This window comes from Balaenoptera ricei, chromosome 9 (assembly GCF_028023285.1).
Source record: "Balaenoptera ricei isolate mBalRic1 chromosome 9, mBalRic1.hap2, whole genome shotgun sequence".
In the NCBI taxonomy this organism is placed as follows: Eukaryota; Metazoa; Chordata; class Mammalia; order Artiodactyla; family Balaenopteridae; genus Balaenoptera; species Balaenoptera ricei.
The window spans coordinates 78,837,488-78,862,188 of NC_082647.1; the positions used below are offsets into that span (position 1 = coordinate 78,837,488).

The window sequence follows — 24,701 nt, forward strand, 5'->3', positions numbered from 1 at the left end:
GTAGTGGTGTTCAACAGGGACAGAAACAATTTTGCCCTTAAGGGAACATTGGGCAGTATCTGGAGACATTTTTGGTGTCACATCTGGTACGTGCTACTGTCATTTAGTGGTTTGAGGACAGGGGTGCTGCTAGACATCTTTCAGTAAGTGAAATAGCCTTCCACAACAAAGAATTTCTGGCCCAAATGTCAACAGTGCCGCGGATGAAAAACCCTGGACAGTAGGCATCTAAAAAGTGAAAACCTTCCAAAATAATTTTAATGATCATCCATTTTTAAAATATATTATATTTACTATTTAATAATCAAAGAAGAATTCACTGAGCTAAAAAGTATCTGTCTATAATGTTATAATGTTCTAAGTCAAATACTTCAGAAAAAATAGTACACGTTGTAATACAGAAGTTCAATAAAATCATGTTCTTGGCAGGAATTCTATTTTAGTTCAGAGTCATTCATATGATTTGTTAGATAAGAACCATTTTAAAGCAATGAATTACAATTGTTCAAATATATTCATTTTATCAGAATGTATCTTTAGCTGAACATTGTGCCCTTTTCAAACTTTTTAGACTTGGCATTCAAATTACAAAAATATCATTAACCTGTAGCAGGTCAGATCCTGAACACCTAGGTAACTGGCCTATAGATTTTTCATTCATGTACAACCAACTGCAATTCTCTTGTTATAGACTTTTGAAAAGAGTTTTTCAAGACCAATAACTTAGATATAATATTGAATTCATCCTTTTATGAAATAATAGATTTTCAAAAATATGTTTATATACTCCCCTTCCAATCACTTTTCATATCCTTTTCTCTCACAGCAATTTAATCATATTTCTTTTGTAGTTTTCATGGAAGTCAGGTAAACAGACAGAATGAATCACAAAGATTGGCACTACTTTAGCCCTCTCCTCTGAGGACTAATACATTGGCAATGATTTACTTAGTCTATGTGCTCCTATCCTATTCTGTCCGCCATCTCTCCACACATAAATACAATTTCAAATTGACTATGTTCTTTATGCACTTGCCTAAATTTTTATAGTTGAAGCAGATTCTTTATTGTCTACCTAACATCTTGCTTAGCATTCTTTGTTTTGGACATTGGTAACATGCCATATGCGATCCTCTGTTACTTATTTCTTTTTCTACTTAACTTTATTATTCCAATATTCATATCCTTTGTAATTTCCACAACTCCAAGCATAGTAATAATATTTTAGGAAGCATTTCTGTGACAGACAATGCCTTTATATGCCTTCCATAAATTATCTATTTTATTTTTTATGAGATAGACACAATGAATTTGAGATAAACATATGAGAAAATTGAGATATTGTCTTACTTTGCCCATTTTTAGATAGTCAATGGCTAAACTGGATTGTGAACTCAAATCTATTAGGACTCAGTATACTTCTTATAAATATAAGTATCTAATTTTTCTCCCAGCATTAAAAAGTAAAAGTCAGAGATTGGATTCAGTACAGTCATAGAAAATATGCTCACTAAAAAAAAACTTTCTCTCTTCTATTAATATATTAGCAATAACAAATATTAATAGGTGCTAATAAACATGCAGCTTTAACATCTCTCTACAAGTTCAAATATACCCTAATAAGAAGCCCTTAGTTCCACTAGTAAATATATCATCAGATGACATATATAAAGGATCCCCATACTTCTAAAAATATCCAATTTTGAGTATTGTTTTCTCTGCCCCTTGATGTGGATTTAGAGTCCAAGTCACTACAGATCAATGGAACAGGACAGAAAGCCCAGAAATAAACCCACGCCCCTATGGTCAATTAATCTACAACAAAGGAGGCAAGAATATACAATGGAGACAAGACAGTCTCTTTGATAGCTGGTACTGGGAAAACTGGACAGCTACATGTAAAAGAATGAAATTAGAACATTCTCTAACACCATACACAAAAATAAATGCAACATGGATTAAAACCTAAATGTAAGACTGGATACTATAAAACTCTTAGAGGAAAACATAGGCAGAACACTCTTTGACATAAATCGCAGCAATATCTTTTTGGATTCACCTCCTAGAGTAATGAATGGCACCTAATTAAACTTAAAAGCTTTTGCAAAGCAAAGGTAACCATTAACAAAACGAAAAGACAACCCACAGAATGGGAGAAAATATTTGCAAACGATGAGATCGACAAGGGATTAATATCCAAAATATACAAATAGCTCATGCAGCTCAATATCAAAAAAAAAAACACAACCCAATCAAGAAATGAGCAGAAGACCTAAATAGACATTTCTCCAAAGAAGACATACAGATGGCCAAGAGGCACAAGAAAAGATGTTCAACATCACTAATTACTGGAGAAATGAAAATCAAAACTACAATGATAAATCACCTCACACCAGTCAGAATGACCATCACCAAAAAGTCTATGAACAATAAATGTTGGAGAGGGTGTGGAGAAGAGGGAACCCTCTTGCACTGTTGGTGGGAATGTAAATTGATACAGCCACTATGGCGAACAGTATGGAGGTTCCTTAATAAACTAAAAACAGAGCTACCATATGATCCAGCAATCCCACTCCTGGGCATATATCTGGAGAAAACCATTGTTCAAAAAGATACATGCACCCCAATGTTCATTGCAGTGCTGTTTACAATAGCCAAGACATGGAAACAACCTAAATGTCCATCAACAGAGGATAGATTAAGAAGATGTGGTACACATATACAATGGAATATTACTCAGCCATAAAAGAGAACAAAATAATTCCGTTTGCAGCAACATGAATGGACCTGGAGATTATCATTCTAAGTGAAGCAAGTCAGAAAGAGAAAGACAAATATCATATGATATCACTTATATGTGGAATCTAAAAAAAAAAAAAAGATACAAACGAACTTGTCTATGAAACAGAAACAGACTCACAGACTTAGAGAACGAACTTATGGCTAGTACCAGGGAAGGGTGGTGGAGGAGAGACTGGGAGTTTAGGATTGACATGTACACACTGCTCTATTTAAAATAGATAACCAACAAGGACCTACTGTAGAGCATAGGGAACTCTGCTTAATACTCTGTAATAACCTAAATGTGAAAATAATTTGAAAAACAACAGATACATGTATGTGTATAACTGAATCACTTTGCTGTACACCTGAAACTAACACAACATTGTTAATCAACTCTACTCCAATATAAAATAAAAATTAAAAAAATAAATTAAAAAAAACAAGGTCCTACTGTATAGCACAGGGAACTATATTAAATATCTTGTAATAAACTATAATGGAAAAGAAAAACTAAATATCTTTCTAATAAAAAAAATATACACTCTACTATACTCCAGTATAAAACAAAAAATTTTTAAAAGGCAAACGTATAAATCTAAACCAAAAAAAAACATAATAAATTGTTCTTTTCTTGCCACTATACTGACTGAAGTTATCCTTGCTATAGTTCAAGGGAGTCAATATATACAATGCATTATCCATTCTCTGAGTTCAAAACCCACTGAAAGAGAGGAGTCAAAAGTATCAAGACTGGGCTTCCCTGGTGGCGCAGTGGTTGAGAATCTGCCTGCCAATGCGGGGGGCACGGGTTCAAGCCCTCGTCTGGGAGGATCCCACATGCCGTGGAGCGACTAGGCCCGTGAGCCACAACTACTGAGCCTGCGCGTCTGGAGCCTGTGCTCCGCAACAAGAGAGGCCACGATAGTGAGAGGCCCGCGCACCGCGATGAAGAGTGGCCCCCGCTTGCCGCAACTAGAGAAAGCCCTCGCACAGAAACGAAAACCCAACACAGTCAAAAAATAAATAAATAATTACTTAATTTTAAAAAAAAAAGGTGTCAAGACTAAAATGTCAGCACTATTTCTGATAAAAGTTAGGTTAAGGAGGTGACATTTTTCTGCAAGCAAGTAAGCTTACTAATGCTCCTCCACAATATTGTAACCCCAGTCCACAAGTTAGATCTTATGCTCTGTACCTAATGTGAATATTCATAATGTGAATTTAGTTTGTGAAATTCCTGTATGTACTGAACATTAGCAAATATACCTTGCAAAATCCCCCTCCACTCCCACTGATTTTAAATGACAGTAGTAATTGTATGTGCCTCTGGATGATACAGCAATAATAAAATTTGCTAAATAACATAATAAATATAATAAATATAAAGTAATAAAATGTGCTAAATAAATGTACTTTACAAAATTTAGGAGTCAGCTTAATAAATATCTCTTGTATCTGCTACTTGCAATCTGATCGATGCTTTGAAAATATTAGGATGATTAGGAATTAAGTTCTTGTACTAGACAAGTTTACATCTAAAAGGTGACCATAGATATGGGTCTCTAAAAATAAAACATACAGAATGTGTTGATTAGGAGAGGCTAATTCTGTCTGTGGAGATTCAATGAAAAGTTAGGTAATGAACGGATTCTGGTGCAGCCAATACCATGTTCACAGGCAGAGAGATGGTCCAATGGCAGTCCAGGAGTAGGGGGAAAATTAGCATAGTTTCTGGGGTCAGTAAAAGCAGTGTCTGGGTAGGAAACATTTAGTCATCAGTGGGTATGAGTGGAAGGTATCTAACTTTCTAGTTGCATTCAGACTACTTCTTTTCATCGTCTCTTCCCTCTAGCTTTACCAATTTACAGGTGTTCCTCAAAAATTCTATGCTGTTTTACCTCTTCAAGATTTCTGCATTAATTTTCTCTGTTTGTTTGTAAATATTTTGAATTTTTTAGGAATAGTTTTAGTACCATTCCCATCCTTGGAAATACTAGACAAGATGACAGATAAAATTAGGGGAAAGTACTATGACAATCTTTTATGCATTTAGAAAAATCATGTCATGTAACATTTTATTTAATCTTTACAACAGTCCATGAAGTAGGCATTTATTTTCTGCACATTTAGAAATATACAACTGTAGTATCTTTGTATGGTGACAGATGAGAACTAGGCATATCATGGTGATCATTTTATAGTGTATAGAAATACTGAATCATGCCGTTGTGTACCTGGAACTAACAAAGTGTTGTATGTCAATTATATTTCAATTAGCCATAAAAAGAAACGAAATTGAGTTATTTGTAGTGAGGTGGATGGACTTAAGAGAGTGTCATACAGAGTGAAGTAAGTCACAAATACTGTATGCTAACACATATATATGGAATCTAAAAAAAGAAAAAAAATTGTTCTGAAGAACCTAGGGGCAAAACAGGAATAAAGATGAAGACGTAGAGAATGGACTTGAGGACACAGGGAGGGGGAAGGGTAAGCTGGGACGAAGTGAGAGAGTGGCATGGACATATATATGCTACCAAATGTACAATAGCTAGCTAGTGGGAAGCAGCCACATAGCACAGGGAGATCAGCTCGGTGCTTTGTGACCACCTAGAGGGGTGGGATAGGGAGGGTGGGAGGGAGGGAGGAGATATGGGGATATATGTCTATGCATAGCTGATTCACTTTGTTATAAAGCAGAAACTAACACACCATTGTAAAGCAATTATACTCCAATAAAGATGTTAAAAAAAATAAAATTAAGATATACAGTATAAAAAAAATATGTAGATACTGGGAAGAAATGCATTAAAATGCTAATGATGGTTATCTCTGGGGGATGGGGATTATGGGTGATTATTAATTTTACTTCATGTTTTTATGTATTTCTAATTGTCTGCAATGAACATGTATTGCTTGCAAAGTTAGAAAGAGAACAATAAATGTCATTAAAAAAAGAAAAAAAAAAGAAATACACAACTGAGACTCACAGTTAAAGCAAATTACTTCATGAGCTAACTTATGAATTATACGGTTCGTATTTAAACTCTAAATCTCACATAGTCTTCCCGTAGAAAAAAATGAACTTCCATTAAAACAAAACTCCAACAGAGCAGTGGCACTTGCCCAAGGTATTTGCTCCTTTTTAATCTCCTGCTGTCATTAACTCACCAAAATTTAAATAGAAAGTCAAGTTATTTCAGATCTAATATTTGAACACTTTTGCATGTACTGGGGAAAATATGTGGATGCAAGCCAGTTGAATTATAAATGTATTACTCTGAAAAAGAAAAACTATTTTAATCCCTGCATTTAAGACTGGCATGCTGAAATGAATATTATACTCTCAAAATGGTATAACTTCATGTGTCTAGGCAATATTTTCATGCCCATTGCCAAGAACAGTACATATTTAATGACATAAGAATTGTTACTATTCTAAACCCAGAAATGTCAATATATCTAAATTTTTCATAATTTTTATTCTATAAATGCTATTAAAATATTAAACATAAGCACACAGTGACTCATATTTAAAATGTGTTATAATCATCATCACTAAGTGGTATTTTTTATTTAAAGTCAATCTCCTTTTTCTAACCACCGATACCCACCATTCACTATGGATTTTGCATGTGGAAGACAAATTAAGCTTATTTTTGATTTTAAATAAATTTGAGAGGAACATAATATACTCTTTAATCATCCATTATGCTTTTACTGTTTAATGGACTTATACAGATATTTTATATACTGTACTTCAAACTCTTTTTGGAAGCAAATGATTTGTAAATTACTACATCAATATAAGTAAACAACAGCATGAAAACCAAGCAGACCCCCTGTTAACTGAAAGTTAATTTCTGTAAAAAAAAAAAAAAAAAAAGTAAAACATCTGCTAAATTTTAATAGTGTTAACGAATTACTCATTCAACAAATATTGGTTGTTCTACTATGTGTCAAGCACCGTTCAGGGACTGTTTTTCATAGACCTTAGATGGGAATCAAGGTGGGAGATAAATCCTGATGCTCTCAGGTTAGTTTTTAAGGTAATTTCAAGTCCTTAAGGACAAGAATCACCAGAAGAAATGTCGCTGTTATAGTGAGACTGGGCCAGATAACAGAGAATATCATCGTCTAATTTCGTGGATATTAAAAGAGGGAGCTGGTGGTAATGTTGAGTTTTGAGCTGGAAGAGATTTGCTATAAATAATGTTTTGTTTGTACAGATGAGACACACAAGGATTTTACCAAGAGTTAAATGAGATGAAGCAAAAAAAAATCAAATTGTAAGTACAGAAAAGTTCTCATTTCTCATGAGTATAAAATCATCTGGCTGAATAAATGCCACATGCCAGAAGTTTTGCTAAATGAGTTGTTTCTGACAAGACTCTGCCATGATCTGTTGTCAAAAATCCCTGACCTTATGGTAATAGGTACCATAGCTGTCCTCAAACAGGAGATTTAGAAGGAAGAAATTTAAGTGGGACTATGTTTTCCCAAAGACACATGATATCCAGGTTGTCATAGAGCAAGTGAGCAGAAATGTGCTGAATGCTTATTGACAGGTGGGAATATGACAAACTTACTCAAGGACTGCCATGGCTCTGTGTGCATAGAGATCTTATTTTAAGTAGGAGAGACTCTAACTAGTGAAAGAATTTAAAACCTCACGTGTGATAAGAGGATCATACCAGAAAAAACATGTTTTAAGTCACAGAGAGTTTTACAGGCTGTGGACAGATCTGGATTAAATGGTTTTGGTTAGACAGAGATGAGGCATTAGGTGGATATTTTCACAGGTGTAGGCAACAAGTATGTAATTAAGAGTGATAAAATTCACATTACAAGGTAAATATTAAGAGCCGAACTCTAATGTTTAGAGATGGGATTTTGATATATTATGATTGATTACTCTGTAACTATTTAAAAATTACTTAAGAATATTTTGGTAAGAAAATGTAATTACAAGTAATTACTACGTAATATTAAGTAAAATAAATCAGAATTAAAATAATATGTAAATGTTATATATAATATTATATATAAATATATATAAAATATACACATACACAATCTGCAATATTAAATGCTAAAATGTAAAATTATTACCTCTGGGTGTGTGGAGTTAAAACATTCGGTTTTATGTTATTTTTTACACCATATTTTAAATTTACCTACTCTCAACTGGTACTGCTTATTCATAAAAAGTCAGTTAATCAATTATTCTATTTCTTACAGCAGGCACAATGAAATAAACAGAAGTCTGTCCTAATAAGCCTTTTTTCTCTCTGTACATAGGATCAATAGATGTCTTAGAAGTAAACAGCTTTCTATTTAGAATTTAAATGTTAAACAATTTCAGCCACCAATAATAGACGTACCTTGGAAAGAGCTTGCATGGAGTAATATACTGAGATCAAAATTTAGGTTTCATGCCTTTTTTTGCAACAAAGAGACAATTTCTAAGAGCAAAATTATTGTCTTAAACTTTGGCGTAACCTACAACATCAGCAGTTCTCAAGCCAGCAATATCACCTTCACCTGGGAACTTGTTAGAAAAACAAATTCCCAAACCCAAACCTGATACTGAATCAAAAACACTGGGTGTAGAGACCAGCAATCTGTGTTTTAACAAGCAGTGCAAGAAATTCTAAACTACGTTAAAGTTTGAGAACAACTATCTACACTACAGAATACAAATAGAGTTTCAGCAGCTTTTACCTGTCTAAATTCACAGAAGGAAAGCTCAGTAGAGTTGGTAACTTTTGTCAGATGCTACCTTGAGTTTGAGTGCTAAGGTCTAAACTTCTCTTTTTCTTTCTGCTTTCTCCAAAAGCATTTCCAATCAAATAACATAAACTGGTATTTCAAGTACTAAATAATTTTGGCCACAGAGATTATACATTTTAAGAACTTTTTTTTTTTTTTTTTTTTTTAGCTCTCAGCATCAGGGCTTTATTCAACCAACCAAAACCAACAACCAGGAACCATCATCACCTTAGCAGAGCATGAAAGGCTCTGTTTAATCAGCAAGCATGGAAAGAAACAGATCAAGAAATCAAACACATAGAAGTCTGTCTTGGAACAATCAGAATATTTAAAATGATGATTAACTCAACAATTCTCTCACTTATTCCTCACACATGAAAAGTCAAAATATCACTTGGGCCACTCCGGGTTGTGAGTGAGGAGGTCGATAGGCCATAAGAGACTGGAAAAATATCAACAAGACACACAAACAAGGTAAATAAACTGGAAGCTCAACAACATTTAGGATAAATAATTGAGCTTGTCTTTTTCCTCAGGAAAAACACCCCACCCAAAACCAAAAAAAAACACAGTAGGAACGAATTCCAAAGCTCTGTTGCTGCTCTACACTTAGTATGCATTTACACTGGAAGAATGATTGGTGATATTTTGACATTTTTTTTTGTTGTTGTTAAGGCTAAAGGTAGAGAAGTTGGTTCCTTCCCAAACCAGAGCAGAGAGACAGTAGTAAATTACAAACGTGGATGGAATAATATCCACAGGACATGGACGTGGGGGGAGGGGGTAGGTATTTGTGCTGTTGCATTGGCAGGAGAGCTAAGCAGTCCTAAAGAACATTCTAGGCTTCTAGGTTTGCCATGAAGGGGTATCACAAATCCCAAGGCCCACCACCTGCCCTTTCTCCTCTTTTCCGAGGGCACCTACCTTACCGACAAGCTGTTTGCGTGACGGCTGGGGGACAGATTCACAGAGCTCTGTGAGGGTCTACTCCCATCTTGCTTGGGGCGGTCAGGAACAGGAGCCCATGTGTTTTTGCTGATGGAGTCGAACCGGAATCCCCAGGGTCTTTTAAATTGTTTCACCTGATTGTCGGTTCTTTTGGGGAGAGGCAAAGGGGTTGAAGTTTTCTTCTGCCTTGCGATGTGGCTGTGTGTCGCACTCCGTTTCAAAAGATGACAGCCGCTGCGTTACTCCTAAAAGTCCACCCACCTCCACACCGAGAAGGACCCCGACGACATCTCCATGGTAGAGTCCTGTGGCCGCGCATTTCCGCCACTGTCCTGATACACTCCTGCTCTGCCCGGGCTGCACACCTAGACGCTGACATCTGCAATCTCTTGGGGCTCTAGCGGTCTCACCATCACCACGTGCACAAATCCAAATTGGTCTCCTCTGACGTATTCAAAACAAACGCCTGGAGGCCAGGCCTCTGCCCCAGAATTCTGCATCCGCCATGTTTTCATAAACTGAGTATCAGGAGGTATCGACTCCCCTTCTCCTATGGTGGCATCTTCAACAAAGGACATAGAGGGCACACTGATGTTTGGCCTCTCGAAGTCATAATAGGCGCCAATTGCTGCTTGTAGGTTCCAGCTGGTCATGGGCAGGAAAAGGCATAGCCGGCCGGGTTGAGCTGGAAGCCAAGCAACTGGTGGAACCTGCAGATGAGCACGTCCGCGTCAGTGGTGCCAGGCAGGTGAACTTCTGCATCAGCTCGGGGTCCAGGTCCGTGTCCTCCAAGTGTGGGGCCGGACACTCGCTTCCCCGCACCCTCACAACCGAGCCGTCGCTGGGTCCGAAGACCGGGAGAAGCTGCTGGCGGGCGCCGAGACCCTGCTCTCTGAGGAAGGCCCCGGCGTCTCGCTGTCTCGTGCGGGTAAACACTCAGCCACGCACGCACTCACTCACTCTCGTGCTTTCCCCCCGCCCACCCCCAGTCTCCCCACCTCCCAGCTCCACCGCCTCCGCTGACTCCGCCTCTGCTGACTCCGCCTCCCCCCGCGCCACGCCCACTGGTAGCAGATAAGTGAGAGCATTCAAACAAATAAATGTCGATATGCGGAACATGTAAATCCAAGAATCCAAATGAAACATCAAAACTGCAAATAGATATGCAGAGAGAACATCCCAGGATAAATAATACAAATACCATGTATCAACTGCAAAACTCGAGAGGCCTGATAAGGCCATCCTGTACAGAGGTGTTAATGATTTGTGAATTACAAACAGGAACAACGCCCAGGGTTCTGTGAAGGACCTTCCAGTTAAGCTCACCTGAAATCCTTTTGGGAAATTGGCAGAAGCAAGTAATGAATAAATAAAATTTAAATACTCAGTTAAGCTAATCAGGTCAACAGAGAAGCCAGAAACTAAAGCAAACTCCAGCAACTGGCAAAATGAGGTGTGTAAAAGGCAGAGAGGCTAGAGTCTGTCTCATTTGGAGACCACATGCCCCAGTATTATAAAGTGCCCTCATTATATCACTGGCACCTGGGGCTCCTTGTTCAAAGGAGGCTGCAAATATGAAACATATCTTCTTAAAACTAAAATGTTTGATGGGGCATCTCAATCTTTTTTGACTAATTACTGTTTCCAGGAGTTTCCCTGATAATTCCTTTGAGCTATAATTAGAACAGATCAATTTACAGGAAGATGATAGAAGTTTCTTGACCTGCTGATTGGGTTAGACTTAAGGGTCAGCCCTTGGAGGATTTTTTTTTTCCACTTGGCTTTCCATTATTAACCAGAAAACAATGTAAATTCATAATCTCTTGGCAAAAATTCCCATTTCCCACAACTCTCACACAACTCTCAAGCAAACTTTAAGTTTCAGAAGTTTGTGTTCTAGTCTACAGAAAACTGAATATTGTTTGTGGTTCAGTTCGTTGAGTATTCTGTTAATGAAGTCATAGTTATGACTTCAATCTCCATTTTAGAGAGTTTCCTTTTCTTTTTCTTCCCCTTGGAAATCTGACTTGAATACCATATACTTTTTTTCCCCCACGAGAGGGCAAGAGAATGAAATAGAGCAAAGAATCACTATAAAACCTAATTAAAAATGCTGATAGTGGGTCATTACTTTAATGGAGCCAACCCATGCTCAGTAAAATGTTCAGATACTACCAGGCATTCTACTGGTCTGTTCCACATGACACCCCCCTCCTTTTCCCCCATCACCACCTTGTCTCCTAGCTACTCCCTCTGGGATATGCCCATCATGCACTTCTCATCTCAGCAATCTCATTCCCTCTGCAGTGACGGCACTGTTTATCTGTTTGAAAATCATTGGCATAGACATTAATGTTGACAACATCCGATATTCACTGCAATTGCTTCTAACACCATCATGGGTAACTAAAGAGTAAATGATCCTAACATACAAAAGTTCTCCTGATTGGAGAAAAGAAAACACCAAAATTTCTACGCTGCCGTCATTGTCACTATTCAGTCATTATCACATTTTCTGTTTATATTTCTGCATTTACTTGTCTGAATATAGAAGCAGCAGCTGATGCTAACAATAAAAATCTTTGGAGTGAAGCTATGGCCTTTTACTGGAGAAGTTAAAAGCAGGCAGATAGTAGCTGACCCCAGTTTCCTTTTGGTGGGGAGAATTAAGTACATTCGTCTACACGCTCATTCTCTTATGCCTCCAGTCTCAAACAATTAGCAAATCCTTTTAATTCTAACTTAAAGTTAAGTACAAAATAGAGACCAGACTTGAAAATTCCCTAAACAGACAAAATCAATTAGGCCACATAAGCGAAACTTAATTTAGCTTATTTTACAAAAGAAACAAAACTTCGGTGACTTCTTGCAAATGCCTCTGACAATCATAAATGAAACTTAAGCTGTTCCCCCAATTTGGCAAGTGGTGTCCACTTTTAAACAATCCGCTGTCACTAGGGAAGCTCTAATGCTATAACCCATCATTGTACAGAATAAGCAGCCTCTACTTTTTCACTGTATAAGCTCTCCTATAGCAATACCTCTGAGCCTCATTCCCACGTTGGTTTGAGAGCTCCTAGTTCACAAACTGTTATATGTACACAATAAACTCTTGCTAATTACTATTTTAGTGATCTGGTGGTTTTAGTCTTGCTATTCCTGGATGTTGGACACTAATAAATGCATTCAATAATTGACTGCTTCATGTCACCTCTGCAAGAGAATGATTTCACTTTGATTCTGCCAGTATCTTCAATAATCCACTTGCCTTTACCATCTACTCCCTACAGCACAGCAATAACGATCCTTTTAAAATGTTAATTTATGTTCAGAATTCTCTAATTGTTTCTCATCTCTCTCAGGGTAAAAGCTCAAGTGTAAATATGGCCTTAAGGACTTCTGTGCTCTTTCCCAGTAATCTCCCAACTATTTGAATTTCTCTCTACCTCACTCCCCTAGGGCACTCAGCTTCTTTCCAGGATGCATCCTACCGGTTCTGGGCATAGGGACATTTGTCTTCATGGGCCCCTTCCTACATAAAAAAAATTAAAAATTATATTTTATGACTTTAAAAAGAGGAATATAATCCAGGCTGGATTTATTGTTATATGTTCTTTTTTTAATTTATTTTTTATTGAAGTATAGTTGAATTACAATGTTGTGTTAATTACCGCTGTACAGCAAAGCGACTCAGTTATACATATATACATTCTTTTTCATATTCTTTTCCATTGTGGTTTATCAGAGGATATTGACTATAGTTCCCTGTGCTAAACAGTAGGACCTTGTTGTTTATCCGTTCTTTATATACTGGTTTGCATCTGCTAATCCCAAACTCCCAATCCAACCCTCTCCCACCCCCCTCCCCTATTGTTATATGTTCTTTATCAATACATTCACTTTTTCTGATTTTAGAAGAAATTAAATAGTAAAAATTTTATGGGTCCCTAAAAAATATCGTGGGCTCTCCACACTCTACCTACGGTGCCTAGTGGCCAGGAGGGCCCTGCTCCTATGCTTCCTGAGGAATTAACTTCATACTTGTTAAGGAATATCTGGAATGTGATTTCTTCAACTAGCCCAGGTGTGTTGTAAGGAATACTTTTATAACTTAAATGGGATTTTAGGAAGATCTGTCAGGTAGGATCATGGAATAACACCATGTGAGTGAAAGAGATTTTTTATACCCACAGGTCCTGGAAGGGGAGGCACATGCAGGGTGCCATATGGCGGGAGTTCCAAGGATCCAAGAGAGAATGAGGACCTGTGGGCAAGTGCCTTTATTGGGGGGCAGGGTGGAATATATTAATACAAGGAAAAGGCTTGAAGGGATTCCATGGGTGCCTGTGAATATCATGAAGTCACAGTCAGGGAGGGTGAGAAGGGGAACTTGTGGCAGGACCAGCCTTATCACAGTGTTGCACCTGGTTACCTGGGCAGGGTGCTCACAGAATGTTCATTGGGCTATTGAAGCATCAGGAAATATGAACTTTTAAAACTTTGCATTACATGAGATGAGTTTCCACCGGTGTCTTCTCCCAAAGGTCTTCCTTGTCGTCACCATAAAAAGGGTCCCAAATTCTAGCCTCCCTTATCCTCCTCACTTGTCTTTTTTTCTGCATTGCATTTTTTAAGATCCGATATATTTTATTCACCTGTTTATTTTGATAATTGGTTATCTCCTCCAACGAGAATGAGTACTATATGAGGAAAGGAATGTTGTGTGTTTTGTGCATTTCCTTTCTTCAAGCTCCTGGAAGTGTAGCCTGAAATAAGCCTAGCCTGTAATAGATATTCAAAAAATAAATCTGCTAAAATTGTATGCAACTGGAAAGAGTAAGGTAGTTTCTTACAAAACCAAACATTTGCTTATCACACTACCTAGCAGTTGCACTTAGGCATTTTTGCAGATAAAATTGTTTTCATAATTTTATTTATGCTAGTATATAGAGAAACAATTGGTTTTTTAATACATTGATATTTATCCTGCAACTTTGCTGAACTCATATGTAACTTCTAATAGATATTTATGGATTTTTAAGGAGTTTCTATATATGAGATCATATCTAGATCTCATTGCATTTCTATAACAGTTTTGCTTCTTCCTTTCCAATCTGGACCATTTTAATTTTTATTTTTCTTGTCTAATTGCCCTGCCTAGAAAATCCAGTTGTGTATTGAAGTGAAGAAAGAGCACATTTTTATCCCATTCCTGATCTTAGAGGTAATATATTCAGTCATTCCCCCATAGCTAGCTGTGGATTTTTCATACATTCTTTTATCAGAATGAAGTTCACTTCTATTCCTATTTTGTTGAATGCTTTCTTTCTTTCATTTAAAGGTGTAGATTTTGTCAAAATTTGTTTCTGAGTCTATTTAGATAATTATGCAAATTTTTGTCCTTTATTAATATTGTGCATTACACTGATTGATTTTCAAATGTTAATCCAACCTTGCATTTCTGGGAGAAATTTCACTTCGTCATGTTGTATAATCCTTTTTATATGTTGCTAGATTTGGTTTGCTAGTATTGTGTTGAGAATTTTTGTGTCTGAAAAGTACTGACTGTAGTTTCTGGTTTTGTTTTTCCTTACGATGTTTTGTCTGGTTTTGGTATTAGGGTACATATTGATCTCATAGAATCTATGGGGAAGTGTCCCCTCCTCCTCTACTTTTTGGAAAAGTCTGAGAAGGACTGTTATTAATTCTTCTATAAATGTTTGGTAGATTTCACTCATGAAGCTATCAATGCCTGACCTTTTCTTTGTTGGAAGTTTTGTAATTATCACTTCAATTTCTTTACTTGTTAAATCTACTTAGATTACCTTTCTTATTAAGTCAGTTATTACAGTTTGTGACTTACTAAGAATTGATCCATTTCATCTAAGTTATCTAATTTGTTGGTACACTTTTAATAATATTACCTTATTTTCATAGCATTCCTCTTTGTTTCTGTAATATTAGTAATGAGTTTCCCTCTTACATTCCAAAATTTTAGTAATTTGGGTCTTCTCTCCCTCGCTGTATTGCTCTCTTACTCTCTTTGCTTGGTAAGACTAGCTAAAAGTTTATCAGTTTTATTAATCTTTTCAAAAATCCATCTTTGGTTTTGTTGATTTACAATATTTCCCTATTTCTATTTCATTAATTCCCATTCTATTCATTTTTATTATTTCCTTACTTCTGCTTGCTTTAGGTTTAGTTTGATCTTTTTTAGTTTATTGACTTGACATCTTTCTTCTTTTTTAATACAGGCATCTATTTTATAAAGAAGGAAAGATGGCACATGAAAGAAAGTAGATTTTAGCCAGTGAAACTTGGCTTATCACCTAATTCCAGGATTTAGTAATTCAACTAACTTAGACAAGTTGCTTGGCCTCTGTGAAGCTTGGTTTCCTCATATGTAAAACAAATTGTAATTCATATCTTGAAGTTTTGTAACAGAAATCAAGAATTATGTAAAGTTCTTGACATCATACCTGGGAGAAATAGTTTTTCAATACAGTTTATATAATATTTATGTCAGCAAATTCATTTTATCTGTTACAGGAAAAAGAAAGAGATTTAAGAACACCTGTATCAGAGGAGACATATGCATTTAAGACACACACATAAGAGAAAAGATAGCATTCATCATTCTCATAATGTGGAAAGATAATATTATATTCCTAAAGGAGAAACAAATAGTTTGAATGTGGTAGTTTAAACACTCAAGTATTCTAAATACTCATGTGTCCTATTACTTTCATGACAGAAGGAATAATGAAAGTCATATCAGATTGCTTTTTTTAGAAGGGATATCGTGAGATCATTAAAAAAAATTCTACTCTTCAGTGCATATTTGCAAAGTAGTTCTTTTGGCATATGATTTATTTGTTCTTTTTGATATATAAACATGATTCACCTCTGCTAGATGAATGTAAGCATTATATGCTCTTTCTTCTTTTTTAAATATTTCAAATACCAAAAGCAATAACAGAATGCTGGACACATTAACAAATTTTGAGTAGCTGAGTACTCAAATCGTGTGGGTGCTACCTAATGTTTTAAAATAAATACAGAACAAATATGAAGGTAGTGAAAATAAAGGGTTTTACTGCCCTCAGTAGAGAAATAACTATGGTTTCTCAGTATCATGAAATTCACAATGTGATCTGTTTTAAGAAGACATTCTAATTTTTCTTTAAGTAGAAGAAAATGAAAGAGAACATTTCTCTAAATATCACATATTTTAACTGAATGCAAGGCATCTGCTGACAAAATCGACCCCCCCCCAAAAAAAATGGTGGTAATTACTTATTACTTAACACTGAGACTGGCTGAGAATTTTCTGGCAGCAGGAGGATGACAGTCATAGACATTTTTATTAGGACTAAAAATTACTGAAATTATTAAGTACAATAAAACTCACTAGATTATTTCACTTTGTTTTATTTTTAGTACACTGACACAAAAGACTTAATGATTGTGTACTCCAGAATGCACAATATTAAATGACGTTAAATAATTAGACAATATATGTAAGATGTCAAAATGTTTAATATTTGACCTCTTGAGTCTTATTCAGCTATATTCTGAAATAGAAGTTTTAATTTTCATGTCAAAAGGAACACTTACATAATTAGATCAGGGTTCATTTTATTAATTTTGTTTCCTAATGAAAGAGTTGTCAGCTTCTTAAATGAAAATATATTGTTAGGATGGGAATTACAGTATTCATGTAATTAAATAGGAAATATTGTTTAGAACCTATTAAGTATCATACAATGCCCTTAAGTAATATTATGGTGACTAGCCTATTAAAATGGAAGTAACAAAGTAGAAAAATATAGTGATTGAATAATACCTAGTATTAGTAAGTGTACAGTTGTATTTCACTGGAATTTTTTTTTTTAACATAGACCTATACAAATCCCATCATACATACTTTTTACTCATATTAGAGGAAATGCACTATCAGTGATACTTTATTTCATTCTTCTAACGTTTATTTTTCTTTTATGGCATTTAAAACCAAGATAAATGTAAACCGTGACTTTGAATATATATCATGTTTTTAATATTTCTTACGAAGCCTGGTGTGTTTGCCTGACCAATTTCTGTGGCCTTTCTGGTAACAAGGCTCTGGTTCTCTTTCTCATTTTCACTTCCATTGGATTGAATGGTGCTTGAAACACTCCTCATCTCCAAACGTGAGCAACATACCATGTGGCTAACCAGCATATTTCATTATTCTGGCCCTGGTGATTAAGTCAGACGGAACTGTGTAATCCAGTCTAAACCAAATCAGAGTCGATCTCCAAAATTTTGCTTCTTTCTTTCCCTGAGTTTGGTACATTGTTAAAGATAAGCCTGGAGCTTCTTGTGCCTATTTATGCCAACATAAATAGAATGGGATCATGCCTGAAAGGAAGCCACAGGAAAAGAAAGCAAGTCCTGGAACTGAGGAATTGATGTTTCTTCTATTCCAGGATCTGGATCCAGACAGACATCATTAAAGCCAGACTGTTCTCTGAATTTCTAATTAAATAAACCAATACATTATTTTTTTAAGCCAACTTGAGTTGATGTTCTGTCCAAATATAAGAATCCTCACTAATACACACAGAATAGAAAATTCTTATCTCGTATATGACAAACTAGAGCACAAAAAATGTGTAGAACAACATTCCATAAATACTCTACTATCTTGGCATATCCAATATGCCTGTGGCATCTACATTTTTTCTAAGATAAGGTATATTAAAAATAAATCGATAAATCTTAAATACACGATTTTCATAAATTAACCTCTAAGAGAAAAATATATATGTATGCATATATACACATATATATTTCAGCTTTATTTTTATGGGGTGTATTTGTTGGGGGAAGGGTAAGGAGATCAGCCAATACAAATATTAAAAATCTTAAAGAACCTCATTTCCTCATATATCTAATGAAGTTTTTGGACCTTCTGATTTCTCACTTCCCTTTCATCCCTGAAATAAAACTAACAAATATATTAGTGCTTTTAAACAAAGGTTTATCTAGTTGTAAATGCTCCTAAACTACCTGGCTACTTCTTTTTGAGAGCTTATAATTTCTGCAATTATCTCATCATATACTCTATGAAACTGTTTTTGTACTTAGAAGTTATTATAGCATTCTAAACAGACTTTTCTCCAAAGAAGACATACAGATGGCCAACAGACACATGAAAAAATGCTCAACATCACTAATTACTAGAGAAATGCAAATGAAAACTACAATGAGGTATCACCTCACATGGGTCAGAATGGCCATCATCAAAAAGTCCACAAATAACAAATGGTGGAGACGGTGTGGAGAAAAAGGAACCCTCTTGCACTGTTAGTTGGAATGTAAATTGGTACAGCCACTATGGAGAAAAGTATGGAGGTTCCTTAAAAAACTAAAAATAGGCTTACCATATGATCCTGCAGTCTCACTCCTGGGCATACACATATCCAGAGAAAATTCTAATTCAAAAAGGTGCACGCACCCCAGTGTTCATAACAGCACTATTTACAGTAGCGAAGACATGGAAGGAACCCAAGTGTCCATCAACAGATGAATGGATAAAGAAGATGTGATACACACACACACACACACATACAATGGAACATTACTCAGCCATAAGAAAAAATGAAATCATGCCTTTTGCAGCAACATGGATGGACCTCGAGATTATTATATTATGTGAAGTAAGCCAGACAGAGAAAGACACATATTATCATATGATATTGCTTATATGTGGAATCTAAAAAAAATGATACAAATGAACTGATTTACAAAACAGAAATAGACCCACAGACATAGAAAACAAACTTATAGTTACCAAAGGAGAAAAGGGGGTGCAGGAAGGGATGAATTAGGAAGCTGAGATTAACAGATAAACACTGCTATATATAAAATAGATAACCAATGAGGTTATCTGTATAGCACAAGGAACTATATTCGATATTTTGTAATAACCTGTAAGGGAAAAGATCTGAAAAAGAATATATATATACGTATATATATGAATGTATGTATATATATATCTGAATCACTTTGCTTTACATGTGAAACTAACACAACATTGTAAATCAACTATACTCCAATTTAAAAAAAGAAGTTACTGTATCATTGACATCCCAGAAAATATTTCAAGAAAAAGTTTTAGCAGAAACTAATATATATGGAATTAATTATAGGTTATAATGAAAAATAGAGCTAAATAGATGCCTAAGGAAAGTGCTGTGGATAAGAGAGAGAGAGAGATGAGAGAGATCATTTGGAGGTTAGCCATGTTGATAGAGGGTATTCACTTGAGCACCACTTCAGGGAGGGTGATAAAAACATAAAGCACTGGGGAAAAGTGGAGAGCTGCAAGAATGTCACACTTCTTGATGGACTGGAGTCCTCAAGAAAACAGCAGAGTTTGGGGTAAGGTATTTGCACAAATGGGATAATTTTACCAATAAAAATGATCTTTTTAAAAGCTAGGATAGAAACAGAAAGAATGAGTAAAAATACAGAAAAAAAATTGAGCTACCAAGCTAGTGAGACATATTCAGGTTAATCTCTCACATGTTTCAGTAATGTAGATGTTGTAATGATGATATTGATGGATTGATTTGTAAAAGTCATTGCGTGGAATGTGATAAGGAATAATCAATAGGGAACCACTGGATGTTAAGATCATATTAAACAGTCTTCATTTGTAGGGGAAACAGTTGGCTTGGTTTTTATGCCTTTATTCATACAGGCTGGTCAGGTTGGACTTTGGAAGAGGAAAAACCATGCCTAGGATGAGGGATTAATGAGAAAGATATAACAAAAAGCATGGGGCAAAGGAATAAGACTAATAGTGAAAAAAGTGATGAAGTGACCATGGTATCAAAACCAGAAGTCAAAGTCAACCTGAGGTTCCTGAGAAACAGCTTTTATCTTGCTTAATATCACCTTCTCAAGGCCAAGCATGATACCTGGCATATATAAAATGCTAGTTCATTTCATTAAAGCCAAAAAAAACTGAGGGTTTGAGGATGTAGGGAGCCATATAGTAAAAGTCACAAGCAGTGACATGTGAATCTTATTCTGTCATCACATTTTTCTCAGAAGTCTCAATATTTAAAAACTTTGCTTTTGAAATACTTTATGCAGAACCCATACCCAGTAGTTCAGAATATCTTCACCTTATCCCCTTTGTCATATACCTTGTTTGATTTATAAATTCATGCTATCTTGCTCTTGTGGACATTTTAGTTAGTGACATTTTAGCATATAGAGTTTAGCAATAATGATGAGAATAACAGTGTCATTTGGCATGTAAGATGTATTTTTCTCAAAGGTACTGAAGATACTAAAACCTATACCCCCTAGGCTATATGCTACATATCTTCTATATTTACCAATGTATCTCTGGAACCTAGCATATGTTAGGAATATTTTAATTTTAATAAATTATTAAATACATAAATAGACCATATCTCTAGCATTCTTATCTCCCAATGAGTGTAAAAATGAATGTGCAAAAATGACAATAATCCACCCCTTCATTTTGCCCTTGCATATTCCGCTCCCATATTGACTTGTAGCTCTAGCCTTGTGACTTGATTAGATTAATGTAAATGTGACACAAAGAAGGAAAAACTGCTTATATGTTGTAGCATGCCTGATCTCGCTGCTCCTGGGAACTCCACAACCACCTCGTCTGTGAATGAGGCAAGCAGCCTCTGGATGATGAGAAACACTACCCAAGTCATTCTCATCCCTCAGCTGATATTGAGTTTGCTGCCAGACATGGTTTGAGACATCATAGACCCAGCCAACCAGCTGCTAACCAATGATCAGCTGAGCTGCCTGAATTAGAACTTCCCAGTGAACTCATAGGATTAGACCAAAAAAAAAATGATTTGTTGATTTAAGCCACAAGTGTTGGAGTGATTCCGTACTGAACAAAACTTAACTGATATACTTGGGAAGCTGAAACTTTGGGGGACGTTCATACTAGAAGTCTAAAAGCGATTGAGAAGAGACATTCACAGCAATCAAAGCATTTCACATCCTGTGGAGGACTCTGGGTATTTTTTTCACACTGTGCTCATTGAGAATACAATTGCTGTCTGTAGCCACAAAAATATATGTAAAATAAAGTAAATTAAAGAGGGAAGAAAAAAACCCAACAACCTGAAGTGGGTTGGATCTACTCAACAAACCTCACATGTGTGATATTACTTATTGGCTAAATATCTGAGGCTGAATTATATTATTAATTTTTAGATTACTACATTCACCCTAAATGATGCTTATTTAAATGCATAAATGAAGCTATAAACCTTTATGCCAGTTCTTCTAAATGCGGCTCTACTCTCTTATAAAACACCAAGTTAAACATGTATCCCTTAAAGTAAACAAATTTCCAGAGGAAATTACTATAGTGTTTTGACACTTTGGAGATTTACTGAGTTATTTTTAGTGCTGGCTCAAATCATCTTGATTTTCTTATCCATCAATCTACAGAAGTTGGCTAGGACTTGTCATTTCTACCATCCCAGGAAAATAAATGAAATAAGAAATGACTGGATAGATGAAGACATTTCAGTCTGAGAACAAGATCAGAAGTGGCATTTCACAGAAATGATATATCAGAACATAAACTACAAGATAATTAAAGACAAATTTATATAAAATAAAAGAAAGATGGCATATTTTTCAAAAGTCGATAGGTTTAAAATCATAAAATACAAATTGCAATCTTTAAGGAAGTATTAAATTGCCTCTATTTTCAGTCACATTCATGGTGAACAGCTTCCAGCTGCTTACACATGTAGTAAGTGACAGACTATGAAGTTCTGAACTTTTGCCCCTCCGTCTAATACTCGAAACCAGCTGTGAAATAGACACTACAAATTAGTAGTGTCAATCAGCATCCTAACTCCAAACTTTATTTTTCCTTAAAGTAGTAGAGACAGTGGCTAATGTCTCAGGGATGTTAATATTAATTACACAGTATATAAAGCTTAAGAGCTTAAGTATAAAAAAAAACTCTTAGAGTGAACTAAAGAGTATTAATTTCCCTCTTTTTCCTTCTTTTCCTTCTCCCCTTTCCCCCCTCCTTCTTCTCATACACCTATCCTTTTACTTCTTATTATCTGACTCTTCCTTTTCCCTCAAAATTTATGAATATTATTTCAATGAAAGCTGGACCCTTTATATTCAGAACTACCGTAAGTCTCTCTGAACCAAGTAATCTATAGGATATAAATCTGATTTACAAATCTCTATTTAAAGTCCCATCATTTTGGAATATGTCCAAAGTGTCATTTGACTCACTTTTCTAATCTGAGAAAATAAAGTATCTGGAATTGAATCGTTAAAGAGTTTGGAAGTGAAAAATAGTGCTATATTCTCATAAGAGGAAATGACAATAGGAAAGGAAACTGATCATCCTAAAACAAAGGACAAGTTTTCAAGATATGTCTCTAGTTCTAGGATGGTTCTGAGGTACAAAAGCACACTACTTTACTTGAAATTTTTGGAGGTAGAAAAAGCTTTGACACACCCGAGAGCCCCATTACCAGAGATCTGGGGCATGACTCTTGTTGGTAGCAAATATCTAAGCAGTTTGATCATCACTGAGGCTCCCAGGTCTTGGTGAGAAACTGTATAGATAACACAGGATTTTGGTTAGAGCAATGTAATGGCTTCCAGCATCAGTAAGAACTGCTTCTGAACCAACGAGACCAACTTTGAGAACTGGGCACAGATGGGAAATAAGAAGAGCTATGAGTATTAATGTTTCCATCTGTGAAGAGCCCAGGGAAAGGCTGAAAAAATCAGAGCCTGGCACTATGAACTAGATTGTAACTTTGAAAATTATGAGTTATATGAAATAGCATTTCAAATAGTGAGTATTTTAACAATGTCATGGGGATTGTTAATGGTGATTATGCTGAGAAGTAGGTGAACAGTTCATGTTAATAAATTGATTTATAAAAGTTTAGAATTTAAATGAAAAACAATGTGTAAAGGTAGATGGTTATGTATGTAGGAACTTAAAAGACACGCTAATAACTGGTTTTTTTTAATTTTTAAAAAGATGGAAAAAAATTGAGCAAAAGAATGACAGACAAGTCAGTAAAATCTATCTGATATTTCACAAGCATTTACAAAGCTTCACAATAAAAGAGGGTAATGAATAGCTAGACTATTTTAGTGTTGAAATTTTGAGCTATTACAATAAGAATAAACTTTGTGTTGAAACTTTGTAAGACAGAGTATAAAATACATTCATTAATAAGATAAGCTTCTACAAGTTTCCTGATTTTCTTCCAGATGACCTTTAACCAAGTAAAAACTGTGGCATTCCCTCAAGTTGATATTTAGAACTAACTATGATACAGCTTGATGTTTAGAACTGTGATACATATGGATTGTACCTGTAAAAGAACCTGTGTTTATATGTGTGACACTTGGTAAAAATTAAATAGTGAAAATTATAATCACTTTCCCATTGGAGATTTGTCAGTGTTTCTCAAATATCTTGCCCTTGATAGCAGGGAACTGAGAGTGGTAGCGAGAAGATTAGATAGATAGATAGATAGATATAGGTACGAATTATCTGCAATTTATCTTATCTATGCCAGAGCCTATCAATCATCTGAAGATCTGTGAAATAAATCCTGATCTGTGAAATATCCGGAACACCAATATCACCAATAAAGGGTCATATTCTATGGGAAAACTCAAGAACCACTAACTAGGTGAGAAGTCAGTTATTCAATCCCTAGTTTTATAATTATTTGCTCTATTTTTCTGTTTTGTTTCAATATTTATGCCTTTTTTCTTAAAATCATAGAACCTGGCATATATCTCTTCGTGTATATTTGTATGTGGCACTAAATGCACCTTTGATCCTCAAGAAGTAGATCTTGGTGACAGTGAAGTTGATTCTCTATTTTTTACAAACCATTTTACTGTGGACTCCTATAGTTCAGTATTTATTGAGTGCTTACTCTTTGAAGTACTGTTCTGTATTAGACAATTCATCTTTAGACTATTTGCACTTAAAAAGTTATTGGACAAAATTTAAACTCATTGTGGCAAGTTTCTTAGTCATGACTGCCCTCTCCCAGTAGCATTCTAGGAGGATGTCTTCTGTATTATATTAAGTGATACACTTCAAACAAGTCTGAATATAGTTCCCTGGA

General features: G+C 35.5%; 1 pseudogene; it reads right to left on the reverse strand.

Moving 5' to 3' along the window:
• The window catches only part of LOC132371299 (protein ILRUN-like), a 362,845-nt pseudogene extending 352,222 nt beyond the window's left edge, over nucleotides 1-10,623 (reverse strand).
• Nucleotides 10,624-24,701: the final 14,078 nt, after the last annotated feature.